This window comes from Quercus lobata, chromosome 12, assembly GCF_001633185.2.
Source record: "Quercus lobata isolate SW786 chromosome 12, ValleyOak3.0 Primary Assembly, whole genome shotgun sequence".
Classification (NCBI taxonomy): Eukaryota; Viridiplantae; Streptophyta; class Magnoliopsida; order Fagales; family Fagaceae; genus Quercus; species Quercus lobata.
The window spans coordinates 33,471,428-33,487,214 of record NC_044915.1 but is presented as its reverse complement, the minus strand read 5'-3'; the positions used below and the strand labels follow the sequence as shown (position 1 = coordinate 33,487,214).

Sequence of the window (15,787 nt, the reverse complement as noted above, 5' to 3'; positions counted from 1 at the left end):
CCACGTGTTCACCTAATTAATTAAATACTATAATTATTGACTTATTAATACTACCGTTATTAATTAATAGTAGTATTTAATTAATTAGGTGAACATGTGGTAAGTTTTTATTGGTGGAGTATAGAGTGGAACAGGAAAAGTGGGACAGAAGATTTGGACTCCTATAAATTACACTTTTTATTTTCTATATTAAGCCTTCTTCAAGTTGATGCTCCATTTTTTTCTTCAAACTCTTTACCTCAACATCTAGATCGTGGTGTGCATCGTAAAACACATGCTGAATTTGTTAATGACCTCACTATTTTTGCATCTGCAACTAGGAAAACTTGTTCACGGTTATAGTTTGGCTTTACCCCACCAACACCTATTTCAATAAATCTAGCTCCATTTTTAAATACATCATTCACTAAGTAGAATTTCCATGATCCTCTTTCACCATTTCTCCACGTCACCTGTTAATATTAATATTATGCATTGTGTATGTGTTAGTACATGTATATGTATTTTTATTGAAGAGGTTGGCTTGACTCTTGACACAGGGACTCATGCTCCCCCCCCTCCCCTATAGCATATTGCGTCCATCCCTGGTAAAGGTTGTTCACCACATGTGCATATCCAAATCAAATCCTGCAAAGTATACTTGTGTGCACAAGTTCATAAATATATGATTGACTGGTTTATGTCTAGAATTCCTTGAATGTGGAGGATCAATTACGTACCTTGGCATCCTTTAATTGCAATTAGGTCCAAAATGGTTGTACATGACCGTGACCTTCATGTTCTTGTCATGCAAGAACCCATCATTATGTGCAATAAGCATAACCTTGTCTTGGTTTTTGAACCAGTTGTTGGAGATGGTGATATATGTAGAACCTCGAGTTACATCAAGTAGACCATCCTCACTCCCATAAAGTGTACTATGGTCAAGCTAGACCTTTGATGTAGTAACCAGTTTGATTGCATCTCCATCAACTTGACCCAATGAAACTATCTCTGAGTCTGGACCCATTACTGTGCTGGGTGGTTGGGACTAGTAATGGTGGACACGAAAACCATGAATGATTATGTTGTTTTGCTATTTATATATATGGTACATTTTAGTACTTAGTCAGCTCAAAAACTCTAAATGAAACAAACAATGTTAGGGAGAAAACCATCACAATTTATTTCACAACTAGTACAACATAATTTTTATGTGAAATCATCAATGATATCACTTTTATTGTGTGCTAATTAATAATCATAACATGTTACCAAAGCAATTGTGAAAATTTGAACAAAACAAAATTTGATGTGTAAATTACATTCCTTATAGATCATCAAACATGCATTACTGGCAATGTGAACATTAGCACCCCCGACCATCAATGGTTGTGAAACTACTAATGAGAAGTGGTTTCTCAAGTTTAATGCGCATGCTTCTTTGGAATGTGGTCCATTTTTTCCCTTTGATCATGGTTATTCCATATCTTAAGGTCCCCGGTTTAGGATTTATTGGGTTGTCACTAGGATCAATGACCACATATTGTGTGAGGTCCCTTCCAATGTTATTGGTCATCTTCCCAGCATAACCCGCTGAACATGTGGCAAGTTGTTGTCTATTCCTTTGCCAGTCAGGGTTCCGTCTCTAGCAATGATCAATCACATTCATTTTCAAGCCATTGATCTTTGTTTTCTTAGCAAGACTAACATTAGGAGTGGAGAGCATAACAATGACAAGAGCCAATGCAAAGTGCCAAAGAATGACAACTTTGATTCCTTTCAAAGCCATATTCATGTGCATGTACTAACTCTAATTGAGACAGAAAAAGAGGCAGGTTGTACTGGTTTGCAAATAATTGGAGTGGAGAAGGATATATATAGGTGGAATGGTTAGTAATGTATATGAGTTTTGGTGGTTTTAAAGTGGATGCTAAAGAGTGTAGGACGCAAAAGAAGCTATTAATAGGTATTGGTTTTGCTTCCTCACCCCAATTTGAAATAGTTAGGTCACTACAATTGTGTAGTAGCCAAAATGATAGAGAAAGTGAGTATTTGTGTCATTGCTGGGATATAGAACGCATAAGATTTTAAACTTTCACATATAAAGATAGTAGTTATTGTAAGGACTCAATTTGTAGCGATCCCAAATTGGTATATTGGGTTCGAACGTTAAAGGTCCAAATAATAAATTTGTAGAGAGTGGGCTAAAAGGTTAGGCCTTGGTCACCGGACAGTGGTTAGTCATGGTATTCATGGAGGTCGCACAGAGGTGAACTGAGTTTGTCCAAGAAGACTTTCTCTCTGGCACGGCCTAAGCGGCTTCGGTCATTGGACCTCGTCCGATGAGCTTAATGTTCTTATTATTCCTTTTACTTTCGGTTACAATGGTTTAAGAGTCGATATCTCAGCCCTTCTTTGGCGCATGAATTCTTACATTATATAGCCCCTCTCAGTTGATCCTGACCTTCCACCTGTTGATCAGGCAGGTAACTACTCGAGTGTCTGTCCCATCAGCCGCCTTCCCCCACTTTCTGTTAGTTGCAATAATCGAAACCACACTGTTCAGGGGTCATTTCCCATCAATGTGGCTAGGATGTTTGTTGGCGCATTCAATGCGGAGGTGACGTCTTTTCCTTGAATCGCTCCTACACTGTACCCCCGTGCGAGTCCTATTCTACTCGCCTTTTCTTCTGGGAGCGCTTTGGGGCTGCCTTTGATGACGTGTCGTTCTTTCCTTCTAGGCCTTGGGATGCCGAGGACAGAGTCGTCCTCGGCTGCATCTCTAGGCCATTTGGACTTTCGCTGCATGTCCTCGGCAATGACTCTCCTCGACGCGGGCCTTAGGCCCTAATGGAAAGTGGGCCGGGATCACAAATTCTTTGGCCCCACAATAACCCCTCAAAATCCTGCTGTCCGGCTCCTCGGACGAAGATGAGGGTTTTGATGACATCAAGCCTCTGTCATAGCTTGTCAATCCTTGTCATCTATCAGTTCCAGAGACTCTTCATCTGCCCGAGACACGTTCTTGGAGCCTTAGTAGGTGAAACGTGTCTTCATTAAATGCGGGCGGCTCTGTGCTTCCCACGTTCAACAGTGCGATGGTAATCTAATGGTGGAGATTTCCTTACCTTTATGGGCGGGAAAATTCGCGCAGTTACGTTTGATGGGAGGTATAAATAATTTTTAGAACTGATTTGTCTCTTCACTTTCGCACTTGAGAGTTCTAGCACACATATCCTGGGTTCCGTCAAATTTCCATCCAAATTCAAGTCTCTCTCTAGCATAAAAAGCCTGTCCGAGGAACTTTTCCTCTTTTCTGTAAGTTTTCTGCTCTCACTAACTCGTGCTTTCTCTCTTCTGGGTTTATTTTTCTCTTGTTCCTCTCATTCTCCCGTCATCCCCTGAGTTTGCTTAGTAGTTCCTAGAGATGGTTAAATTTAAAAAGTTGGTTGAGACCGAAGAAGCGATGGAAAAATTCATCGTCGACTATAGAATACCCCCCAATGTAAGTTTGAGGTACTGCAAGGAAGGAGAGTGGCATCTTAGGAAAAGGACGGGCGAGGTGGTGATTCCCCTTCTCGCCTTTATAGAAGGGGGTATGAGAATCCCCATGGGGCTGGTAATGAGGAGTTACCTTAGGCATTTCCGATTAGCTCCCACCCAGTGCGCTGCTAATGTGTTTAGGATTCTGGGTTGTGTGGCCGCCTTAAACAAAAAAAGGGGCTACGACTAACCCATCATGACGTAAATTGATGCTACAACCTCCAACATTTGAGGGGCAAATCTTACTACATGAAGACGAGAGACGATAGGGTTCGGCTAATCCAGTGCCTCCCCGAGTCCAACAAAGGATTGAACAAGGACTTTCTTATTGTATCCGGGGAGTGGCACGATGGCCTTCCTTGCCCAATTGTAGAGGGAGAACCAGGTGGGGTGTAGAGAGTAGGAGGGAGCCAATCTTTTGCGCTATCTTAATTTTGTGTGGTTCGGTTACTAACTATGAACATGCCTTTTTTTGCAGATCCACACACCTTTCACCGACACTTTCATCTGATCAACCGGGTGGATTTAGAGATCGTTCTCAAGGCGGCGGTTTTTGTAAACGACGAGGATGGCCAAATCAGAGCTGCTCACAAAATCTTAGGTTACAATCCCATCTAGAAGTCATTTGCCGCCCCAAAGCACGTGATTAGGGCTAACAATTCTCAGTTTCAGAAAATCACTGTAGTCGAGCACGGGTTTTTGATCTCTGAAGGATTTCTTGTCCCGGAGGGCATCCCATTGGCGGGCTCTTCCCCGTCTCACCAAGCAGTGGAGAACGAAGGTGATTTGGGTCTGTTCGAAGAGGGGTTCGGGATATTTGACCAAGCTGACCCATCCGAGGATCCTTCCGGTGACTTGGGTGACCCTGACTTGTCCGAAGCGGGAACTGTTGTCAGTGGGAACATCCTCTCGGGCAGAGATGGGTCTTAAGAGAAAGCCCCCGACCAGCTTGTTCGACCTCATTGAGGGTCAGCCGGGGAAGGGTGCACAGAGAAAATCGCAATCCAATGTTCCAACTCCCCCACCCCAGCCCCAGCCTGTCCAGAATAGGTCTTCTCCTTCCAGATCGCAGCCACAAACTCCCCGCCCCAAACTTCCTGCTCCTCCCCAATCAACTCTGCCTCCTCGGCCTGAGCCCACCGACCCAAAGAGAAAGAGGAGTCCCAAGGGTAAGGAACCAATGGATGGGGGGAAATCCCAATCCTCTCGAGAGGAGGACGAAAACCCACGAGCTTAAAAACAGTTAAAGATCGGGCATCAAGGCCTGGGGAAAGGGATCGATGCCTAATCCGCGCTGAGTGCTTGGCTTCCTGCGCCAATGCTCCATGGGGAGCCATTGATGGAAGATGCATCCATGAGGAACCTTGGAGACGGCGAAGGCGCTTATGCGGCCGACGCGTTAGAGAGGACCCTGCTGCTTCCCATTGATATGAAAGAGTTGAAGAATATGAGAATGTAGGAGGTTTTCCTTAGCGTGAAGAGGTACCCTGGGTATGGTAAGGCTCCTAAAACCTATGACTCCGTCGACTCTTGCTCCTAGATTCTCGTTCATAATGTGTTTGTCTCAATTGGCAGGCTGTCCAGGCCACTTATAGTCTGGAGGAAGAAGCTAAGGGGCAGAGTAAGTCTGCAGAACTTGAGCGTAATAAACGTATACAGGCTGCGCAAACCCTCAAAAATTCTGAGGCTGACCTCGCAAAGGCCAGGGAGGACTTAAAGGAGGTGACTAGGGCCAGGGATAGTGCTGAGGCAGGTTTGACCGGTGCCCAAAAATAGGCCAAGGATCTGACGAGGCGCCTACTTGCTGCCGAGGAGCAATTGGAGATCTCCAAGGAGCAGATCAGTGATTTAAAGAAGAAACTGATCGAGGCAAAGAATGCTAAGGGCGTGGCAGAATAGGCCAGGGACGAAACTGTGAGGGCTAAGACAGAAGCTAGGTTTGCCAAGACGGAGGCCGAAACTTCCAAGGACAAGGCCGAGGAGGAGGCTTACGATGCGGGGGTGGCTGAAACCCAAACCATCCTTAAAGCTCAAATCCCTGGTGTATGCAGGCTATACTACTCCTAGGTTTGGAATGAGGCCCTCAAACGAGCTGGGGTGGAGGCTTCGTCCGACTTATGGAAGGCGGAAAACGTGTTTTATCCTCTGACAATCTACGAGACCGCCTCCGCCAACTCAGAGACTGTGAGCGCTCCACAGGAGATTAAGGCTGCTCAGCCGGAAGTTGCTCAGCTCGTTCTGACTCCTGACGAGCCGACTAAGGGAGGAGAGCTTCATGGAGTGACAGAAACACCTGGAGGTTTGAATCTTGAGGTGTCTTAAGAGGCTGCCAAGTCCACAGTCAGTGCTCAGGTCTCTGACGTCGAGGAGCCGGCCCTCTTGGTTCAGCCCCTTCAGGCCATTCCCCTTGCTGATGTCTTCGAGGGCCTTGAGGCTAACACTGCTCGGCCTCCCCAGAAAGGGGATGTCTCTCAGGGTCTTGAGGCTAGTCATGCTCAGCCTCCCCAGGAAGTGGCCAAAACAAAATTGAAGAAGTAGGAGTCTTGGCCAACTTTTGTATTTGTTTCTAGTTTAATTGTTAATTAGTTTCCTTTTTGTTTTGAGGACCTTGGAGTTTGCTTGTAATTAAACTCTTTGACCACATGTATGAAATTCTTTTCTTCCTTTTTCCTTTAAATTACATGTTCGTTGCCCTTGCTGATATTTACTATTGTTGCGAATCTCATGGTTTTTGAACTAGTTATCTTAACATGTATGAATGGTTGTGCATATGATATATTTGGGATCACATCCCAGAATTCTAACTTACCCACGCCCATGGGGCGTTGAATTTGTATCTAGACATACTTCTGGGGAACTAAAGGCATCATCCGAGGTGCCGAGCATGTTGTTAGGCTGTGTCTAGTACTTAGATTTTCTTGGAGTATCTAGTTTCCCCATAGGTTTGAGTTCGAGGACCATGCAAGATCTTGGTTTTGTCTAGCACTTTCTTTTTGTAGTAATTGGTTTCCCTATAAGTTTGAGTCCGAAGACCATACAAAACCTTGGTTCTGTCCAAAACTTAGACTTTCCTAAAGTAGTTGGTTTCCCCATAGGTTTGAGTCCGAGAACCATACAAGACCTTGATTCTGTCCAAAACTTAAACTTTCTTGAAGTAGTTGGTTTCCCAATAGGTTTGAGTCCGAGAACCATGCAAAACCTTGATTCTGTCCAAAACTTAGATTTTCTTGAAGTAGCTGATTTCCCCATAGGTTTGAGTCCGAGGACCATGCAAGACCTTAGTTCTGTCCAAAACTTATATTTTTTGAAGTAGTTGGTTTCCCCATAGGTTTGAGTCCGAGGACCATACAAGACCTTGGTTCTGTCCAAAACTTAGATTTTCTTGAAGTAGTTGGTTTCCCCATAGGTTTGAGTCTGAGGACCATGCAAGACCTTGGTTCAGTCCAAAACTTATATTTTTTGAAGTAGTTGGTTTTCCCATAGGTTTGAGTCCGAGGACCATGCAAGACCTTGGTTCAGTCCAAAACTTAGATTTTCTTGATGTAGTTGGTTTCCCCATAGGTTTGAGTCCGAGGACCATGCAAGACCTTGGTTCTGTCCAAAACTTATATTTTTTGAAGTAGTTGGTTTCCCCATAGGTTTGAGTTTGAGGACCATGCAAGACCTTGATTCTGTCCAACACTTATACGAATTCGATGAGTTGGGCTACTGGACCCGCGAGGATTAGCCCCTTGACAAAGGTGTGGGGCATAGACTTGATGTTAGAAGCCCCTAGAACTGCCCGTGCCACTGGCACTTCGAAGTGTAGCCCTAGGTTGGAGCTGAGTTAAGGTAACAACCAAACAAGGGCTTGATCCTACCATGACTAACCGCCGTCTGCGCCAACGCACAAGCCTCCCCACAGACGGCGCCAATTGTAAGGACTCAATTTATAGCTATCCCAAATTGGTATATTGGGTTCGAACGTTAAAGGCCCAAACAATAAATTTGTAGAGAGTGGGCTAAAAGGTTAGGCCATGGTCACCAGATAGTGGTTAGTCATGGTATTCATGGCGGTCGCACAGAGGTGAACTGAGTCTGTCCAAGAAGACTTTCTCTCTGGCACGGCCTGAGCGGCTCTGGTCATTGGACCTCGTCCGATGAGTTTAATGTTCTTATTATTCCTTTTACTTTCAGTTACAATGGTTCAAGAGTCGATACCTTATCCCTTCTTTGGCGCATGAATTCTCACATTATATAGCCCCTCTCAGTTGATCCTGACCTTCCACCTGTTGATCAGGCAGGTAACTACTCGAGTGCCTGTCCCATCAGCCGCCTTCCCCCACTTTCTGTTAGTTACAATAACCGAAGCCACACTGTTCAGGGGTCTTTTCCCATCAATGTGGCTAGGACGTTTGTTGGCGTATTCAATGTAGAGGTGACGTCTTTTCCTTGAACCGCTCCCACACTGTACCCCCGTGCGAGTCCTATTCTACTCGCCTTTTCTTTTGGGAGCGCTTTGGGGGCTTCCTAATGGAATTTGTGGTCCTGGCCCACTTTCCATTAGGGCCCAAGGCCCGCGCCGAGGAAAGTCGTTGCCGAAGACATGCAGCGAAAGTCCAAATAGCCTAGAGATGCAGCCGAGGATGACCCTGTCCTTGGCATTCCAAGGCCTAGGAGGGAAGAACGACACGTCATCAAAGGCAGCCCCCAAAGTGCTCCCAAAAGAAAAGGCGAGTAGAATGGGACTCGCATGGGGGTACAGGTGGTTCAAGAAAAAGACGTCACCTCCGCATTGAATGCGCCAACAAAAGTCCTAGCCACATTGATAGGAAAAGACCCCTAAACAGTGTGGCTTCGGTTATTACAACTAACAGAAAGTAGGGGGAGGCGGCTGATGGGACAGGCACTCGAGTAGTTACCTGCCTGATCAACAGATGGAAAGTCAGGATCAACTGAGAGGGGCTATATAATGTAAGAATTCATACGCCAAAAGGGGGGCTGGACCGATTGTAACCAAAAGTGAAAGGAATAATAAGAACATTAAGCTCATCGGACGAGGTCCAAGGACAAATTTAGTTCACCTTTGTGCGATTATCATGAACACCATGGCTAACCACTATCCGGTGACCAAGGCCTAGCCTTTTAGCCCACTTTCTACAAATTTTATTGTTTGAGCCCTTAACGTTCAAACCCAATAAACCAATTTGGGGTCGTTACAAATCGAGTCCTTACAATTGGCGCCGTCTGTGGGAAGGCTTGTACGTTGGCACAGGCGGTGGTAGGATCAAACTCCTATCAAACAAGGGTCTGCGAAAGCCCCTCCATCATTTCTCAACAGCACGCTATAGTTACAAGGGTCTGTGAAAGCCCCTCAATCATTTCCAGCAGTACGTTGTTGTTGCCCTAATATAAAGTTCCACTAGGGGCTACACTTTGAAGCACCAGTGACACGGGCAGTTCTAGGGGCTTCCAACATCAAGTCAACGCCCCGCACCTCAGTCGAAGGGCTAATCCTCGAGTCATTGAGAAAATATAAGTTTTTGACAGAACTAAGGTCTTGCATGGTCCTCGGACTCAAACCTATGGGGAAACCAACTACTTTGAGAAAAAATATAAGTTTTGGACAGAATCAAGGTCTTATATGGTCCTCGGACTCAAACCTATGGGGAAACCAATTGCTTTGAGAGAAAATATAAGTTTTGGACAAAACCAAAGTCTTGTTTGGTCCTCGGACTCAAACCTATGGGGAAACAAACTACTTTGAAAAAAAAATATAAGTTTTGGATAGAACCAAGGTCTTGCATGGTTCTCGGACTCAAACCTATGGGGAAACCAACTACTTTGAGAAAATATAAGTTTTGAACAGAACCAAGGTCTTACATGGTCCTCAGATTCAAACCTATAGGGAAACCAACTACTTTGAGAAAATATAAGTTTTGGACAGAACCAAGGTCTTGCATGATCCTCGGACTCAAACCTATGGGGAAACCAACTACTTTGAAAAAAAAATATAAGTTTTGGACAGAACCAAGGTCTTGCATGGTCCTCGGACTCAAACCTATGGGGAAACCAACTACTTTGAAAAAAAAATATAAGTTTTGGACAGAACCAAGGTTTTGTATGGTCCTCGGACTCAAACCTATGGGAAAACCAACTACTTTGAAAAAAAAATATAAATTTTGGACAGAACCAAGGTCTTACATGGTCCTCGGACTCAAACCTATGGTGAAACCAACTACTTTGAGAAAATATAAGTTTTGAACAGAACCAAGGTCTTGCATGGTCCTTGGACTCAAACCTATGGGGAAACCAACTACTTTGAGAAAAATTATAAGTTTTGGACAAAATTAGGGTCTTGCATGGTCCTCGGACTCAAACCTATGGGGAAACCAACTACTTTGAGAAAAAATATAAGTTTTGGACAGAACTAAGGTCTTGCATGGTCCTCGGACTCAAATTTATGGGGAAACCAACTACTTTGAAAAAAAATATAAGTTTTGGACAGAACCAAGGTCTTGTATGGTTCTCGGACTCAAACCTATAGAGAAACTAACTACTTTGAAAACAAAATTTAAGTTTTGGACAGAACCAAAATCTTGTATGGTCCTCGAACTCAAACCTATGGGGAAACCAACTATTTTGAGAAAATATAAGTTTTGGACAGAACCAAGGTCTTGCATAGTCCTCGGACTCAAACCTATGGGGAAACCAACTACTTTGAGAAAAAATATAAGTTTTGGATAGAACCAAGGTCTTGCATGGTCCTCGGACTCAAACATATGGGGAAACCAACTACCTTGAGAAAAAATATAAGTTTTGGACAGAACCAAGGTCTTGCATGGTCCTCGGACTTAAACTTATGGGGAAACCAACTACTTTGAGAAAAAAAATATAAGTTTTGGACAGAACCAAGGTCTTGCATAGTCCTCGGACTCAAACCTATGGGGAAACCGACTACTTTGAGAAAATATAAGTTTTGGACAGAACCAATGTCTTGTATGGTCCTCGGACTCAAACCCATGGGGAAACTAGATACTCCAAGAAAATCTAAGTACCGGACACGGCCCAACAACGCACAAGGCACCTCAGATGATGCCTTTAGTTCCCCAGGAGTATGTTTAGATACAAATTCAACGCCCCATGGGCGCGGGTAAGTTAGAATTTTGGGATGTGATCCCAAATATATCATATGCGCAACCATTCATACATATTAAGATAACTAGTTCAAAAACCATGAGATTCACAACAATAATAAATATCGGCAAGGGCAACGAACATGTAATTTAAAGGAAAAAGGAAGAAAAGAATTTCATACATGTGGTCAAAGAGTTTAATTACAAGCAAACTCTAAAGTCCTCAAAATAAAAGGGAAACTAATTAATATTTAAACTAAAAACAAATGCAAAAGTTGGCCAAAACTTCTACTTCTTCAATTTCGTTTTGGCCACTTTTTGGGCTAAGCAAGATTATCCTCGGGACCCTGAGAGACATCCCCTTCCTGGGAGGGCTGAGCAGGATTAGTCTCGATGCCCACGGAGACATCAACAAGGGGAATGGCTTGAAAGTACTGAACCAAGAGGGCCGGCTCCTCGGCATCAGTGATCCGAGCACTGACTGTGGACTTGGCAGCTTCCTGGGACACCTCAAGAGTCGGACCTCCAGGTATTTCTGGCGCTCCATGAAGCTCTCCTTCCTTAGTCGGCTCGTCCGGAGTGAGAACGACCTGAGTAGCTTCCGGCCGAGCAGCCTCAGTCTCCTGCGGAGCGCTCACAGTCTCTGAGTTGGTGGAGGCGGTCTCGCAGATGGCCGGAGGATAAAACAGGCTCTCCGCCTTCCACAAGTCGGATGAAGCCTCCACCCCAGCTCGTTTGAGAGCCTCATTCCAAACTTGGGAGCAGTATAGCCTGCATACACCAGGGATTTGAGTTTTAAGGATGGCCTGGGTTTCAGCCACCCCCGCATCATAAGCCTCCTCCTCGGCCTTGTCCTTAGTAGTTTCGGTCTCAGTCTTGATAAACTCAGCCTCTGTCTTGGCCCTCACGGCCTCATCCCTGGCCCATTCCGTCACGCCCTTAGCATTGTCTGCCTCGATCAGTTTCTTCTTTAAATCACTGATCTGCTCCTTAGCAGTCTCCAATTGCTCTTCGGCAGCAAATAGGCACCTCGTCTATTCCTTGGCCTGTTTTTGGGCACCAGTCAAACCTGCCTCAGCACTATCCCTGGCTCTGGTTACCTCCTTTAAGTCCTCCCTGGCCTTCGCGAGGCCAGCCTCGGAATTTTTGAGGGTTCGCGTAGCCTCTATACGTTTATTGCGCTCAAGCTCTGCGGTCTTACTCTGCCTCTTAGCTTCTTCCTCCATCCTATAGGTGGCCTAGACAACCTATCAATTAAGACAAACACATTATGAATAAGAATCTAGGAGCAAGATTCGACGGAGTTATAGATTTTAGGAGCCTTACCATACCCAGGTACCTCTTCGCGCTGAGGAAAACCTCCTGCATCCTCATGTTTTTCAACTCTTCCATATCAGTGGGAAGCAGCAGGGCCCTCTCTAACGCGTCGGCTACATAAGCACCTTCGCCGTCTCCAAGGTTCCTCATGGATGCATTTTCCATCAATGGCTCCCCGTGGAGCATTGGGGCAGGAAGCCAAGCACTCGGCACGGATTGGGCATCGACCCCTTTCCCCTAGCCTTGATGCCCGATCTTTAACTGTTTTTGAGCTCGCGGGGCTTCGTCCTACTCTCGAGAGGATTGGGATTTCCTCCCATCCATTGGTTCCTTACCCTTGGGACTCTTCTTTCTCTTTGGGTCGGCGGGCTCAGGCCGATGAGGCAGAGCTGATTGGGGAGGAGCAGGAAGTTTGGGGCCTGGAGATTGTGGCTGCAACCTGGAAGGAGAAGACCTATTCTGGATAGGCTGGGGCTGGGGTGGGGGAGTTGGAACATTGGATTGCAACTTTCCCTGTGCACCCTTCCCCGGCTGACCCTCAATGAGGTCGAATAAGCTGGTCGGGGGCTTTCTCTTAAGACCCATCTCCGCCCGAGAGGATGTTCCCACTAACAACAATTCCACTTCGGACAAGTCAGGGTCACCTAGGTCACTGGGAGGATCCTCGGATGGGTCAGTTTGGTCAAATACCCCAAATCCCTCTTCGGACAGACCCAAATCACCTTCGTCCTCTGCTGCTTGGTGAGAGGGAGAAGAGCCCGTCAACGGGATGCCTTCCGGGATAGGAGATCCTTCAGAGATCAAAAACCCATACTCGACTACAGTGATTTTCTGAAGCCGAGGATCGTTAGCTCTAATCACGTGCTTTGGGGCGGCAAATGACTTCTGGATGGGATCGTACCCTAAGATTTTGTGAGCGACTCTGACTTGACCATCCTCGTCATTTACAAAAACCGCCGCTTAGAGAACAGTCTCCAAATCCACCCGGTTGACCAGATGAAAGTGCCGGTGAAAGGCGTGTGGATCTGTAAAAAAAAAAAAAAAAGGGGCATGTTCATAGTTAGTAACCGAACCACACAAAATTAAGACGGTGCAAAAGATTGGCCCCCTCCTACTCTCTACACCCCACCTGGTTCTCCCTCCACAATTGGGCAAGGAAGGCCATTGTGCCACTCCCCAGATACAATAAGAAAGTCCTTGTTCAATCCTTTGTTGGACTCGGGGAGGCATTGGATTAGCCGAACCCTATCGTCTCTTGTATTCATGTAGTAGGATTTGCCCCTCAAATGTTGGAGGTTGTAGCACCAATTTACATCATAATGGGTTAGTCTTAGCGCCATTTTTTCGTTTAAGGCATCTGCACAACCCAGAATCCTAAACACATTAGCAGCGCACTGGGTGGGAGTTAATCGGAAATGCCTAAGGTAACTCCTCATTACCGACCCCATAGGGATTCTCATACCCCCCTCTATGAAAGCAAGAAGGGGAATTACCACCTCGCCCGTCTTTCTCTTAAAATGCCACTCCCCCTCCTTGCAGTATCTCAAACTTATGTTGGGGGGTATCCTATAGTCGGTGATAAACTTTTCCATCGCCTCTTCAGTCTCAACCAACTTTTTTAATTTAACCATCTCTAGGAACTACTAAACAGACTCAAGGGATGACGAGAGAGGGAGAGGAACAAGAGAAAAATAAACCCAGAAGAGGAAAAGCACGAGTTAGTGAGAGCAGAAAACTTACAGAAAGGAGGAAAGGTTCCTCGGACAGGCTTTTTATGCTGGAGATAGACTTGAATTTGGATGGAAGTTTGACTGAACCCAGGATATGTGCGCTAGAACTCTTAAGTGCGAAAGTAAAGAGACAAACCAGTTCTAAAAATTATTTATACCTCCCATCAAAAGTAACTGCGTGAATTTTCCCGCCCATAAAGGTAAGGAAATCTCCACCGTTAGATTACCATCGCGTCGTTGAACATGGGAAGCACAAAGCCGCCCGCATTTAATGAAGACACGTTTGACCTACCAAGGCTCTAAGAACATGTCTCGGGCAGATGAAGAGTCTCTGGAACTGATAAATGACAAGGAGTGACAAGCTATGATAGAGGCTTGATGTCATCAAAACCCTCATCTCCGTCCGAGGATCCGGACAGCAGGATTTTGAGGGACTATTGTGGGGCCAGAGAATTTGTGGTCCCGGCCCACTTTCCATTAGGGCCCAAGGCCCGCGCCGAGGAGAGTCGTTGCCGAGGACATGCAGCGAAAGTCCAAATGGCCTAGAGATGCAGCCGAGGATGACCCTGTCCTCGGCATCCCAAGGCCTAGAAGGGAAGAACGACACGTCATCAAAGGCAGCCCCCAAAGTGCTCCCAGAAGAAAAGGCGAGTAGAATGAGACTCGCACAGGGGTACAGTGTGAGAGTGATTCAAGGAAAAGACGTCACCTCTGCATTTAATGTGCCAACAAACGTCCTAGCCACATTGATGGGAAAAGACCCCTAAACAGTGTGGCTTCGGTTATTGCAACTAACAGAAAATGGGGGGAGGCGGCTGATGGGACAGGCACTCGAGTAGTTACTTGCCTGATCAACAGATGGAAGGTCAGGATCAACTGAGAGGGGCTATATAATGTAAGAATTCATACGCCAAAAGGGGGGCTGGACCGATTGTAACCAAGAGTGAAAGGAATAATAAGAACATTAAGCTCATCGGACGAGGTCCAAGGGCAAATTTAGTTCACCTTTGTGCGATTATCATGAACACCATGGCTAACCACTATTCGGTGACCAAGGCCTAGCCTTTTAGCCCACTCTCTACAAATTTTATTGTTTGGGCCCTTAACGTTCGAATCCAATAAACCAATTTGGGGTCATTACAAATCGAGTCCTTACATATAATTTTTTCTCTAAATTTTATTATAGATAATTTGTTCTCTCTAAAATTAATCAATTTATAAAATTAATTTCTATTTCTCTATCTTTACAAATATATAATTTTATTATTTTTGGTGTTTTTGATTGATATTATACTTTTTGATATGGTCCATATTCTTTTAATTATTGTTATTATATATTATATTTTCTTAATTTCTTTTGGTAGAACTAAAATTTTTAAGTTTTAAATTTATTATTCAATGCAAGGTTGAAGTGTCCAATTTAAAACTTAAAGAACCATAAGTCATTTTCATCAACTTTAAGGTATAGAGACAATAAAGATAATTTTATTTATTTTTTAGTTTATACTCACCCAAAATGGATCGAACTAGGTGTTTATTATCTTTATCTCTTAAAATTAATGAAAATGACATATGGTTCACTAGGTAGGAGCGGAACTGGACCTTTCAACCTAGTCTTGAATACTGCAGTAGCATACGATTATGAATACAATGGTGAAATAAGATTTTTTTTGGTGAGTATAAACAAAATAAATAAATAAATAGTGACTTCGCCCAAGGTATTCATAGTACATGTATTTTTATTATTATTATTATAATTAACATTTAGGTTCAAGAATATATATTTTCTCCAAAAATAAAAAGGTTCAAGAATGTATAAAATCATGGTAGTAAAAAGTGATTATTTTATCATGATTGGTAAGTTACAATTAGTTTTGAGAATATATAAAGACATAATACATTATTGTATACATTAATAAATTTCTCTTTTTAAGGATGAAAAGAAAATGATGACATGACCGCTAATGTAACTCAACATAAATGTAGTAATAATAAATGATACTCTTCATCTTTTATATATTTTTACTATATAAATTATATATAGATAAATAAAAGACTTTATTTGAGTTGCCTACCTTTGGTTTGGCTAATTACAACTTA

The 15,787-nt window shown here is 44.2% G+C and overlaps 1 pseudogene; it reads right to left on the bottom strand.

Annotated features, from left to right (window-relative positions):
* Window positions 1-239: 239 nt before the first annotated feature.
* Window positions 240-1,741, bottom strand: LOC115970763 (annotated as a pseudogene).
* Between the last annotated feature and the right edge of the window lie 14,046 nt (window positions 1,742-15,787).